This window comes from Cupressus sempervirens, chromosome 9 (assembly GCF_028749045.1).
Source record: "Cupressus sempervirens isolate cs-2001-9-10 chromosome 9, ASM2874904v1, whole genome shotgun sequence".
NCBI lineage: Eukaryota > Viridiplantae > Streptophyta > Pinopsida > Cupressales > Cupressaceae > Cupressus > Cupressus sempervirens.
The window spans coordinates 49771778-49784189 of NC_143126.1; positions in this window are offsets into that span (position 1 = coordinate 49771778).

Here is a 12412-nt window from a genome sequence, read left to right on the forward strand (position 1 = left end):
TGGTCTACTGTGTGCTTGTGTTGAGTTATTTAGTTCTTGGGTGAATTTTAGCCTAAGCCAAATTCTTACATGGTATCAGAGCATACAGAGTTGTTGACTAGTGTGATGATGTGGCAGTGTTGATTAGGATGCTGACTGTACCTGGATAATCCTACATTTTGCAACTTCAAATGCTTCGTACAGGCACATTTGGAGTCCAAAATAAGTTCCATTTTTTTTCAAAGTGCGTCATATTTTGTCTACTTTCCAGATCTGCTATCAGATTGTAGAGTTGTGTGGAAAAAAGTATCACTTTCAACAATAGGGCCTTTCTTTGCTTTGTAATGCTTCATAATTGTAGCACATTGTAAAGTTTTAGATTTGTAGTCCATTTAAAGGTTGTAACAAGCAAAATCAAAAGTCCACGAAGGCCAAAATTGGTAAGTGGCCCATTGTAATCGCACTACTGATAAAGCTCCCAAAGCATCTATTTTGGGAGGGTTTCTTGATTTAGTGAAAAGGGGGGGTGTTCTTGATGTTGTTTTCTCCCTTTTCTACAATTTTCTTTCATTTTTTACATTATGGGCAACTTAAAAAATTTCCTAAATTAACTCCTCATAACTATGCTACATGGTGAATCAAAATGGGGTATCACTTAATGCATAATGGAGTTTCACAATATGTAGATGGTACTTTTCCTAAACCAATAGGTGATAAAGTATTAGATAGTGATATTTTAGCTTGGGTAGCAATGGATAGGAAAGCCCTAAGCAATATTTGTTTGGGGGTAGATGATAAGATTATGTATTAAATCAAGAAGTGTACTACATCCAAAGAAGCTTGGGATACCATTGAAAACCTTTATGGGAAAGTGTCTAAAGATAATGTTTTCAAAATTGAAGATGAACTTGTCTCCTTAGATCCTAAGTCATATGACTCAATCCAAGATTTCATCATCAAGGTGAATGAACTAAGTACAAAGCTTGCTGATTGTGGGAGTTCTATCAAAGATGACAAACTAATCTATCTCATACATAACAAGCTGCCATCAAAATATTCCACTTTTGTATCTTCTTTTAACACATCAAAGACTACCTTAGGGTCTGCCTACAAGAAAGTCACTTTTAATGAATATGCTAAAGTATTGGATGATGAAGAAAAGAAGTTGAAATCAATGGGAATTCTCAAATCACCTCAATCTAAAGCATTGGTGGCCAATGAGAGTTCTCAAAATTTAGTTGGATAGACTTCAAATAAAGGAAAGGGTAAGAAGAAGTGGAAGAAAGACAAATTTCAGGATGCAGAAAAGACAACACCACAATCCAATCAACAAGGCAAGTCTTCCTCAAATTCCAACAAGAAAGGGGACAACAATACGTAGAAGAAGAAGTGCACTTATTGCAAGAAATTGGGTCATAAAAAGCATGAGTGTTAAATATTAAAAAGATTGATGAATTGACTGACATCATGAAGAGACATAATGTTCCACTGCCTAATGCTTACAAGGAAAAAGGGTCATCTTCAGATTCTAAGGGCAAAGGGCAAGCATTCATGGAAAATGCAAACTCTTCAAAGGAATGGATATTTGACTCAGGTGCCTCATATCATATGGGTTCTTCAAAGGAGTATTTTTCTTCATTGAAGCAGTCAAGGGTACCACACATCTTCATGGGGAATGATAGCAAAATGGAATTTGAAGGAAAAGGAAATGTAGAGATGGAAAATGTAGAGTTTCAAGAGGTTCTCTATGTTCTAAACCTAAGTTCAAATCTCCTTTTAGTCTACCAAATCACTCACCTTGGAGATGGACATAGAGTTGAGTTCCTTCCAAACTCAGTAAAATTGCACAATCTAAAAGATGACTACTTGGTTATTGTGGGGAAAGTGAATCATAAGAAGAGGTTGTACTCTTTCTCTCATTGTGTGCCCAAGTCTCCTTCAAAGGCCTTGTTATCACAATCAAATTCAAACATGCAATTATGGCATGAGCGGTATGGTAATCTCAACTATCACTATCTTTAGCAGCTTTGCACATACTGAATGGTCAAAGGTCTACCTCAAATCAACTTTTCTAAGGGTGAATGTTCAAAAAATTTAGTGGATATGCATCCAGAGGGGAAGTTACAGAGAGGGAAGTCTTCTAGAGCAACAAGTGTTCTATAGATGGTTCACATGGTATTAGCAGGTCCTTTTGCATTCAGCCAAGGTTGCTACATACTTACCTTTGTTGATGACTTTTCAAGGTTCACTTGGGTCTACTTTCTTCATAACAAGAATGAAGTGTTGGACAAGTTTCTAGACTTCAAGACTCATGTAGAACGAAAATCTAGGAAATCCATCAAAGTACTCTGAATGGATAATGGAAGCATGTATATGAATAGAAGACTTATGGACTTTTGCAAACTCAAGGGCATTGATCTTCAGACTCTAGCACCATTCAGTCTACATAAGACAAATGTTGTAGCTTTGAGGATCCGAACTCCTAAGTCTATGGCAAGTTGCATCATCCATGCCAAGTCTCTCGATTTATCATTAGAAGTCAAAGCAATATCTAGTGCCACTCACATTCTTAATCATTCTCCTCATCTAGCCTTAGATGGAAAAACTCCTTTTGAGGCATGGTACAATAGAAAACCTATTGTGACACACTTCAAAGTCTTCTGATGTCTTGCATGGGCAAAGATATCTTCCAGGGGTTGCAAGGCACAGTCACCTTGACCTTGTACTTTCATTGGTTATGAAGATGGTATGAAGGCATATAAATTTCTAGATCTTGAGACACATTAGATTTTTGTGGAGAAGGATGTATACCCTAAGGAAAGTTCACCAAGTTTTTCCTCTACTCCTCTTTGCACATTGTACAGTGTGGAAATTGATAGTGATTTCAGTGATAGTGCTTCAACGGATTTAGACACATGGGGTTTTATCGATAGTTTCAGTGAGAGGTCACTACATCATCTTAGTTTGCATGCATACATTTCCATAGTGATAGGTCTAAAATAGCAAGGTACATCCAGTCTTCCAAATACAAGTTCAGTGACAGATTTGGGGGACAATATTGATAATCTTCCTCTTCTTCTTGATGCAGAATTACCTTCTTCAATTGTCATGAGGGCTCCATCCAACTCTCTTTTTCATTCTCTACATGATCAATCGTCATAGGTTGAAGTGATTGTGGATACTTATGATCAGTAGTTGTAGTTGGGTTCTTCATTAATTGCAGAGACAGACAATTCTTTGGGACAGGTTCTTTAACCAGTTGAGTAGGTTTTAGAGACATCACTTATCCATGGGATTCTTTCCATGCACAACAGAAGCATCTTATTTTTACTTTTGGCATTGTTTCTTCCTAAGGGGAGAAACACCATTTTGCAGTCTTGGATCAGCTTCTTCATCGGAGTGTTCATTGTTCGACATTCTTCTTTGGGGGGAGGAGAGCCTATCCTGTCTCTCTTCCTCTTCTCATCATTCTCTTATGTATATACTGGATGTATTTCGTAATGGGGGGGTGGTGGGGGTGGGGTGTTGATTACTCCATCCATCAATGCATCCCTATTTATCTCTCTTTTTGGGGGAGGTTTTTTCCCATGAGGTTTTCCCTCGTTACCCACTTTATGGGAGATTGCATATCATTATGTACATGGGTACCTAACATGGCCTAGTATTTGGAACCCATTCTGAATTGCATTCTAGATTTTGTAAGCTTAAGGGCATTCCCCTAAGTTGCACTTAAGGGGGGGTGTTGGTGTAAATAAGTATTTACTTATTACTCTTACTTAAGCTTACTTAGGTTAATGCATTATATTAATATTTATTTATTAGTCACCTAGGAATATGTGCACTCTTATGAGTTGTCATGATCACATCACATGGGTCTGCACCTCTTTTAAGCACATGTTGTCTACAACATAGGAATCTTCTACACACATATGATACTTTGTCATTCTTATCCATTCATCTAGAATGTTGGATAAGGTGCTTAGTTGTCTTATCTCCTAGTTGTTTCTAGAGACATTCTAGGTGCTTCTTGAGAGGCCTTTATATAAAGGCACTCCTAGTGTACTCTCAAGTGGGCTAAGCTGGCATATTGAATGAATATCATTATTCTAATCATACTCTGTATTTTGGTCTACTATGTGCTTGTGTTGAGTTCTTTAGTTCTTGGGTGAATTCTGGCCTAAGCCAAATTCTTACAAGGGGAATGACCATTGATACCATCATTGAACCCCTACTTGATTTCATTATTAGATTTATATCTCATAAATTCTATCAATCAAGTAGATTGAACAGTGTGTCATGTATAGCAATAGATGTTGCATACAAACTTGTGAAGAAGGACCACACCTCTGATCTAGTAGAGCTCATGCTACAACAAATCAATAAAAATTTGGGAGCCATAAGGAAATCTAAAGGAGCTCAATGCAAATTTGGATTAGTGTTAGTCTGCATATTTTTCTATGTCATGAAAGAATATCCTTCAATTGGAAAGGTAAAATGGGATCCAAAAAGGACAATTGTTACACAAGTCAATGAGTTTATTGAGCAAATGGGAGACAATTTTGATGCTCAAATGACAAGCTACTTTGAGGACTTCAAGAAGTCCATGAAACAAAGGATGAGAATACTAGTATCACTGGTTGAGCAACATGTAAATAATATTTGTTTCTTGGTTGACATAGATTACACCTACATCCAAGCCATGATACCTAGAGTAAGATGGCTTGGGCCACTTGGATATGAGCTTGATGTAGACCAAGCTTCAGCCACAATCACTACTTTACTTGTAGAAGAGATAGATAAGGATGCTCCTCATTTTGGCACTTATGATATTGTTAAATCCAGGGTGGTAATAGATTTGAAGATAGCCTTTGCAGTAAAGAAGAAGGACAAAATGGTAAGAAAGATAAAGAAGACATTTGGGGCAAGCATTGAAGGTGAAGTAGGTGAAGAAGAAGTAGAAAAAGAAGAAGGTGATAGTGAGGAAGAAGGTGAGCAAGGGCAAGAGCTAGAATAATTGACACAGGGCCTAGAAGAGGACAAAGAAGAAGGTGTTGAGGGAGAAGAAGCCAAGGAAGCACCCACTAAAGCCAAAGCTACCAAAAGGAAAGCCAAAAATCAACTTGTATCCCAGCCCAAGGCAAAGAAAGGCACAAAGCCCATTGAAGTCAAAAAAAAGAAGCCTACTACAAGGGCTACCACTAGGGCTACAACTCAAAAGGAAAAAGATGAAGCCAAAAAGAAGAAGAAAGCCATAAAGTAGACTGGTGAAGAACTAAGGAAGAGAAGGAAATGTGTTGCCCAACCAGACTCAGATGAAGAAAGAATAGAGTTAGATGAAAATAACCAATTTAGAGTGGTAAGTCATCCCTCAAAGTCTTCCATTGACAAGTTATGTGTAAATATTAGAAAAGAAAACTTAAATAGTTTAAAGACTGTAGAATTTAATAAGCTCAATAAAGAAGAGAAAAATAAAATAGAGGAATCAATGTATGGAATGATGGACAAATACAAACACACACCTCTAGAGTTTGATAGTACAATGCCCAAGGAGCTATACAAGATAGTTGCAGATAAGTGGCATTTTTGTTTGCAAATGGAAAAGGAGATAAGAGAATCAACCCTAGCTAGAATGCTACCAGACCGAACTAAAGGTCAAATAGATAAGGCAAATAAAAGGCATAATAGAAAATTTTCTCCTAAAAATAGAGCATTTTGCATCCTCCAAAATAAGATAGAGGATGTTGTAAATAAATCCACAATATTGTGGAAGTCAATATACAAGTCAATTGATGATGTATTTGATAAGGAATATAAGGTTGAGGCTAGCTCAAAGAGAAGAGAAGCAAAATAAATAGGAAAGAAAGAGGAGAAGAAAAGTGAGGAAGAGAAGAAAAGTGAAGAGGAGAAGAAAGGTGAGGAAAGAAGAGTAGAAGAGGAAGTAAATAAGAAGGAAGAAGAAGCTAATACAACTAAAGCAGAGGAAAAGGCATTCATTGAATAGGAAGAACAAAGTGTGCAAGACACACAAATGTCATGTCCTAGCCCTCCTCATGCCACTATTACACCTATAGAGACCATAAAAATAAAGGATGTTATTGACACTTCATGTCAAAACATCAATCCTTTAACTACAGAGGATCTCTCAAAGATCCTTCACCAATCTACTCTACAGGCACAGTTGTGTTCAAGCCCTGTATTGGTGAGTGTAGATGAACTACAATGAGCAGTAGCAGCACCTCAAAGAGAAAAGGTGAATCCAAAGGAACAACCTTTTACATAAACTACTACTAAACTCCTACTACTTCCACCACCATCTCCACCAAAAGCGATAAGTGATGCACTTCAAATGCCAAGTGCAACAACAGGGGAAGATACAGGAAAACAAGAATAGTCAATAGGTTCATCCCCAACAATTGTCAATGATAAAAGGAAATTAGAAGAAAAGAAGGAAGAGACAAGAGATGAGGAGCAAGTTTCAATACAGACATTGGTTGAATTACCAAAAACTAGTACTCCCACTCAAACTCTTCAGAAGCTAAGCACTAATATGATATCAATGCAAGTTCAAACACTAGGCTTGAGTTTTAGAAAGGTAGCTAGGATATTTCACTATGGAGATCCTAAACTTGATGAAGAGATCATCATTTCCTCCTATGAATCTAGCACCCTCACCATAGAAAAGATAAATGAAATACAAGGTGCACTAGATAGGAGAAAGAGACAAGAAGTATTGAGAAGAGAATACAAGTATAGGCAAGCATTGAATGAGATAAAGTAAATCTTCATGGACACCTTCAGCTTGTAGTCACTAGATGAAACAAGGCCTATAGTAGAACAACTAACAAATATAGTTGACCAGGTGACTAATGAAGACCATGATAGAAATGTAAAATTAATAGAATGGTTAGAAAGAAAATTCTAGGGAAAAGTAAATGAGAATATATCAAATGATATAGCATTGGCACAAGTTGAATTGGCTAAGAAACTAGAAAGAGTGAAAATTGTACTTGGGAACACTTTCTCATTGTACACCAAACTATGTGATTTTTCCAACTTTGCACAAGAGATAACCAAAGAATAATGAGCTTGGAAAGAAATCTCAAGATTTCTAGCATGCAACTTCCAAAAAATCCAACTCAGAGTGAGAAGCATTGTACACAAATGCTTCACACATAAAGGGAATTAGCTGTATTAAAAGCAGAGGAGGCAAACATAAAGGAAAAATTGATGCAAATCTAGTCCTCCATAACCCCACACTTAGAGGTCCTCCACAAGGACAAAGCATACACAGAAATAGTCTAAAGAAAGATCCAAATCTTTCTACCCTAGATGGACTTGTACACCTTGCTATAGAGACTACCATCTAGCACAAGTCATTGGACATTGCATTGGAGAATTGGGATGCAGCTCTGAAGATACTCCTGGAGGTAAATAGTACATTTTTTGCTAAATACGGTATTACTCCTTAGGACCCTTTGACATTAGTATCAAAAAGGGAGAGATATATACATTAGGGGGAGATATGTATATATGGGGAGATATATGAAGATATATGGAGAATACCAAATGGAGATATGTATATATGGGGAGATATATGAAGACATATGGAGAATACCAAATTTTGATAATTTTGATTACATTCTTTCATTCATTTTGAGAATAAAGTGGAAAGTTTGTAAATAGCCAAAAAAAAGGGGAAGACAAGAAATAAGACAAAGTGGGGGGGAGATACAAAATTTTGACAAGAATGTGGAAAATAGATCTAAAACAAGGAACTTATACATATCAAATATAGTATATAGGCATAGGGAACAGGAATAGGACAAAGGACAAAGATAATTAGGCACATTAGCACAAAATTTCAAGTTTCAAGAATGGACTAGGCATAATCAACTCAAGGGGAGTCATAAGGTATATTGTTGTTCACAAAATTTTGAACAATTTTTGAAATTTTGCATGTATGCTGAGTAAGAATAAAGAATGTACTCAATCATATCAGTTCATTAATGCATAGTTAAGTGTTTTTGACACTCATGTCAAAGGGGGAGATTGTTGGTCTTAGAATGGTCTTGACATTCGAGTGCCAGCACACTTAACCAATTCCACCATATATGTTGAGGACACTATGTATGTCAAGTGAGTTATAGTGGTTGCCAAGTCAAAATCTTAATAGGTGTCAAGTGACTTCAGGTGCCGAGCAAGTAATAGATGTCGAGCAAGATAGAGCGTAGTATGTACCGAGCAACACATAATGTAACTTGTGTCGAGCAATCCAAAAATGTAATAGGTGTCAAGCAATCCAAAAATGTAATAGGTGTTGAGCAATCCAAAAATGTAACATGTGTCGAGTAATATAGGAACATTCATGTGTCAAGCACTAGGAACATTCATGTGTCGAGCACTAGGAACATTCATGTGTAATATTATGACAAGAAAGCTTAGCCACATCATCATCAACATCTTTTCTACATTCCTTTAACCTTTCTTCTCAAAATAGCAAATTTGCTAAGAGATATAAAAAGTTTACTAGAACATGGTTCTGTAACTCTATTTCAAAATAGTCTTCACCAAAACTTACATAATTTCTTTCAGACTTACTATCTTTTGCTCCTAAGGTTATCTGCATATACTAGACACATATTAGTATCTCCCATTGACCTTGCTAGTGAAAATACTCAACAATCTCTTTGTACCAACTTGATCTTTATTGTTGTTCTTCTGTTAGATACCACAAAAAATTGTTATGTTGACATCAATGACAAACATATTCATGAATGTAATATATCATCAAAATAATGTTTCTACAATACTCCCCCATAGGAATATCATCAACATTCACGCTTCCAAAAAAAGTGATCATAGGTTATTCTATAACCCCTTTGGACCCATAAGGACTCCTTATAACACACATTAGTTGAAAATTTAGAAAAAAAAATTACGTAGAAATATATTATGTTGGGAATTTACAAAGCACACTCATGCTATTTTGAAATTTTTTTGACCCTATGGTTCATGCTATCTTAATCATTGTGTGATCATGCAATATTGTGATTGTGCTATTGCATGATCACACTTGCTTTGGATTGAAAAAAATTTGGCATATTTTTTGTCAACAAATTTGTGCACTTACCATGAAGATTGATTCCCTTAACCAGGTGGTACATTGGCTTGAGTTAGAAATCCTTCAAAAAGGTTACTCCTTGTTGATCCCTAATTCATTTTGTCTATTAGTGTCAAACACCCAATCATTCACAAGGTAGGGTTATTCAATCATCACTCTGATTGAGTCATCCTATATAGGCTAAGTATTAAATACTTGTATATATTTCAAGTTATGTGTTGAGTAATAGTTACTCCTAAGCAAGCTAGAGTTGGTAAAGTACTCCAATGATTGTTGAGTTTATCATGGATAGTAATTGATGCCGAGTGATACAAAGGCTAAGTAATTTAGTTAATGCTGAGCACATTAAAGGTGAAGGACAACATGATGAAATAGTTAATGTTGAGCGTCAATATGGTGTTAGTATCAAGTAAAATAGTTTCATACATTTGTTAAGAATGACACTAAATCTTATGTAAACCATTTTTATCAAGATGGAAGCATATTTTGAAGATTGAGAAGGTAATCAAGGAGGTGATTATGCAGCAAATGGAAGATCATTAATCCTTGTGTGAGGCAATCCGCCAATCAAAAAATTACAAGAAATAAGTGGAAAAAGAAATGAATCTAGATCATTGATTTGGATATAGAAGGTTTACCCAAGCATCTATTTAAGGAGGGTATATGACCTAGCTCATGTTTGTATGTATGAATGAAGAGCTTGTTTGCATGTGATTTTTTGGATGTAAATTAGAGTGTTAAGTTAGAAGAGACCGAGTAGTGCAAATGAAAATTTTTAAGTAAAGACAAAGAAGATCAATCATAATGAGGTGATAATACATTACATAGATCAAATTTTATATCAAGCATTGAAGTGCTAACTAAAGGATTGGGTATGAAAATTCTAACAATTGTTTTAGGGTTTAAATCTCTTAATATAGTAGCTTGAATAGGCTTTTGTACTACTACAAATTAATTATTCACTTAGTTGTGATATAAAAATCCCTTAATCAAGGTAGAACTTAACATAACAAGGAAGATCACCCATAGGGTAGATCATCGGAAGTGATCAAACATTGTAGCCTTAACAAGCACACTTTATTGCTATAGTAGTGAAGATTTTGTGTGTGTCATCCCCACCATAGTTTTACCTTCACCTTGGAGGTTTTCCATATTACCAAATTTGTGTGTCAATGTGTTATGTGTTTATGACTTTCCATTCATGCAACTAGATCTAATAGTTTATTGTAGTAAATGATTGATGTGATTTATGACAAGGATCTATGTGGTGATATCAAATATGTTTCATGTTTGAAGTGTGAAAAAGTTTTATAGATTCTTATCCCCACCCACCCACCCCCCCCCCCGCCCTCAGTATCTCACTTTCCCTATTATATTTCCAACAATTGGTATTATAGCAATATACTCTTCATAGAAGTCTATTCACTTAAAGATGGAAACCTACAAATTGGGAAAGATCATTTAGAATCAAAAGATTGATGTTCAACTTGCTTATGAACAAGCCAAGGATACAAAGGAGACATTGAGTAAATCCTTAAAGAGAAGGGGAGAGATGGAAATTCAACAAAATGGCACCCAATACAAAGAAGAGATTGTTGAATAACTATTTGATGAAGGAAGTTCCAATGAATCTAATGCAATAATAGTAGATACATTGGACATAAATAATATTTTGAATGAAGAAGTCATATCTTTGAAAATAGAACATGAGATTTAAGAAATAAGGCTATGTGAACTGACCAAACAAAATAAAAATTCTAAGGAAGATAAAGCAAAGACTAAAGAATAAAAAGCAATGGTAGAAGAAGACAAAAGACAAATGGATACAAGGCTTGATTAAAGGATTAATGAAGTACAAAAGTTGACTTACAATCACTTTGACATAATCAATCAGTTACTAAGTGCAAATCATGAGATTACAAGAAAAGAGCCAGAGATTGCAAATCTAAAAATTGAAAAGGATAGAGTGGTGAATGAGTTGAAAGCTGAAAAGAAATTTTTGATAGGTTTAAAAAACCTAAAGAGGCTATGAGATTTCTTAAATAGATGAATGCACCGAGGAGACCCCATGACACCTCTAGACTAGGCTATGCCAATTTCCTATCATGTTTTGAGTAAGTAGAGTCATCAAAGCAAGGAGAACAAAGGAACATTAATGGAAAACCAAAGAACAAGAAGCCTAAATGCTATCATTTTGGTAAACTAGGCCCTACAACACATGTTTGTAGGAGTAAGTTTGGTAAGTCAAACACTAAACCCGAATTCAATGGTTATTGTTTCACATGTAACAAATAAGGTCATCAAGTACATGAGTGTAGATTAAAAAACAATAAGAAACCAACTACCTCTAGATTTAAAGGTTACTACTATATACATCAGAATTATGGTCATAAGGCACAAGATTGCATATCTAAAGAAAAGAACAATTGGACACCTAAAGATCAAGGAAAAGAACCTAAGAAAGGTAATACCATAAATTGGAATTACAATACTTGGGTGAATTGTCAATATTATCAAAATTATGGACATATTATAGAAAATTGTGCTAGGATACATCTCAAAGGAAAATCTTGAAATTGGAGAAATTTTGGGCCAGTATGTTTCAATTTTCAAAAGGTTAGTCATCTAAGAAAGGATTGTATGAACCAAGTACCAACACCCAATGAAGGAAAAAAATGGAAAGGAAAAGGTCAATATGGAGGAAGTGAGAACCCAACTGAATCAAACCTTGAAGAAGTTAGATGGAGGTAATAGTGCAAATGGAGAAGTTGTGATCACTAAATCCAATGGATTAGGTGATTTCCCCACCTTAATTAAATAGTAAGGTATGTATGGTTCTATGTTTTAGATTTCCAAATCATACATTAGTTCCTAATTATGTATGCATGTAAGTCCAAATTCACATGATACATGCACAAGACCAAATCTAAGATTTCAAAAGAGAAGTGATTTTTTGGTGTTGAGTTGAAAATTTAGTAGAGACTGAGTACCAATATTGAATGACAACATGAACTAAGCTACTATATGTTGACATTAAGGTCAATTTTTCTATTAGTGACTTAATACTTAGTCAGTTGGTTTCATTGCTACTAAGATCTAGAGTTGATACTAAGTTTATCATTCATCTAGCAGTGTTAACCAAGTGTTTTAGTTGCTACTAAGCTAAATAGTCAAATTGTAGTTCATGTCAAACTTCATAGTGTCTATTGATCATCTAAGATAGATTGTAGTGCTTTCTGAGTTCTACAATGTCTACTAATATTTAGAGGCAAAGCATAGTGTTAACCAATCTCTATAGTGTTAGCCGAGTTC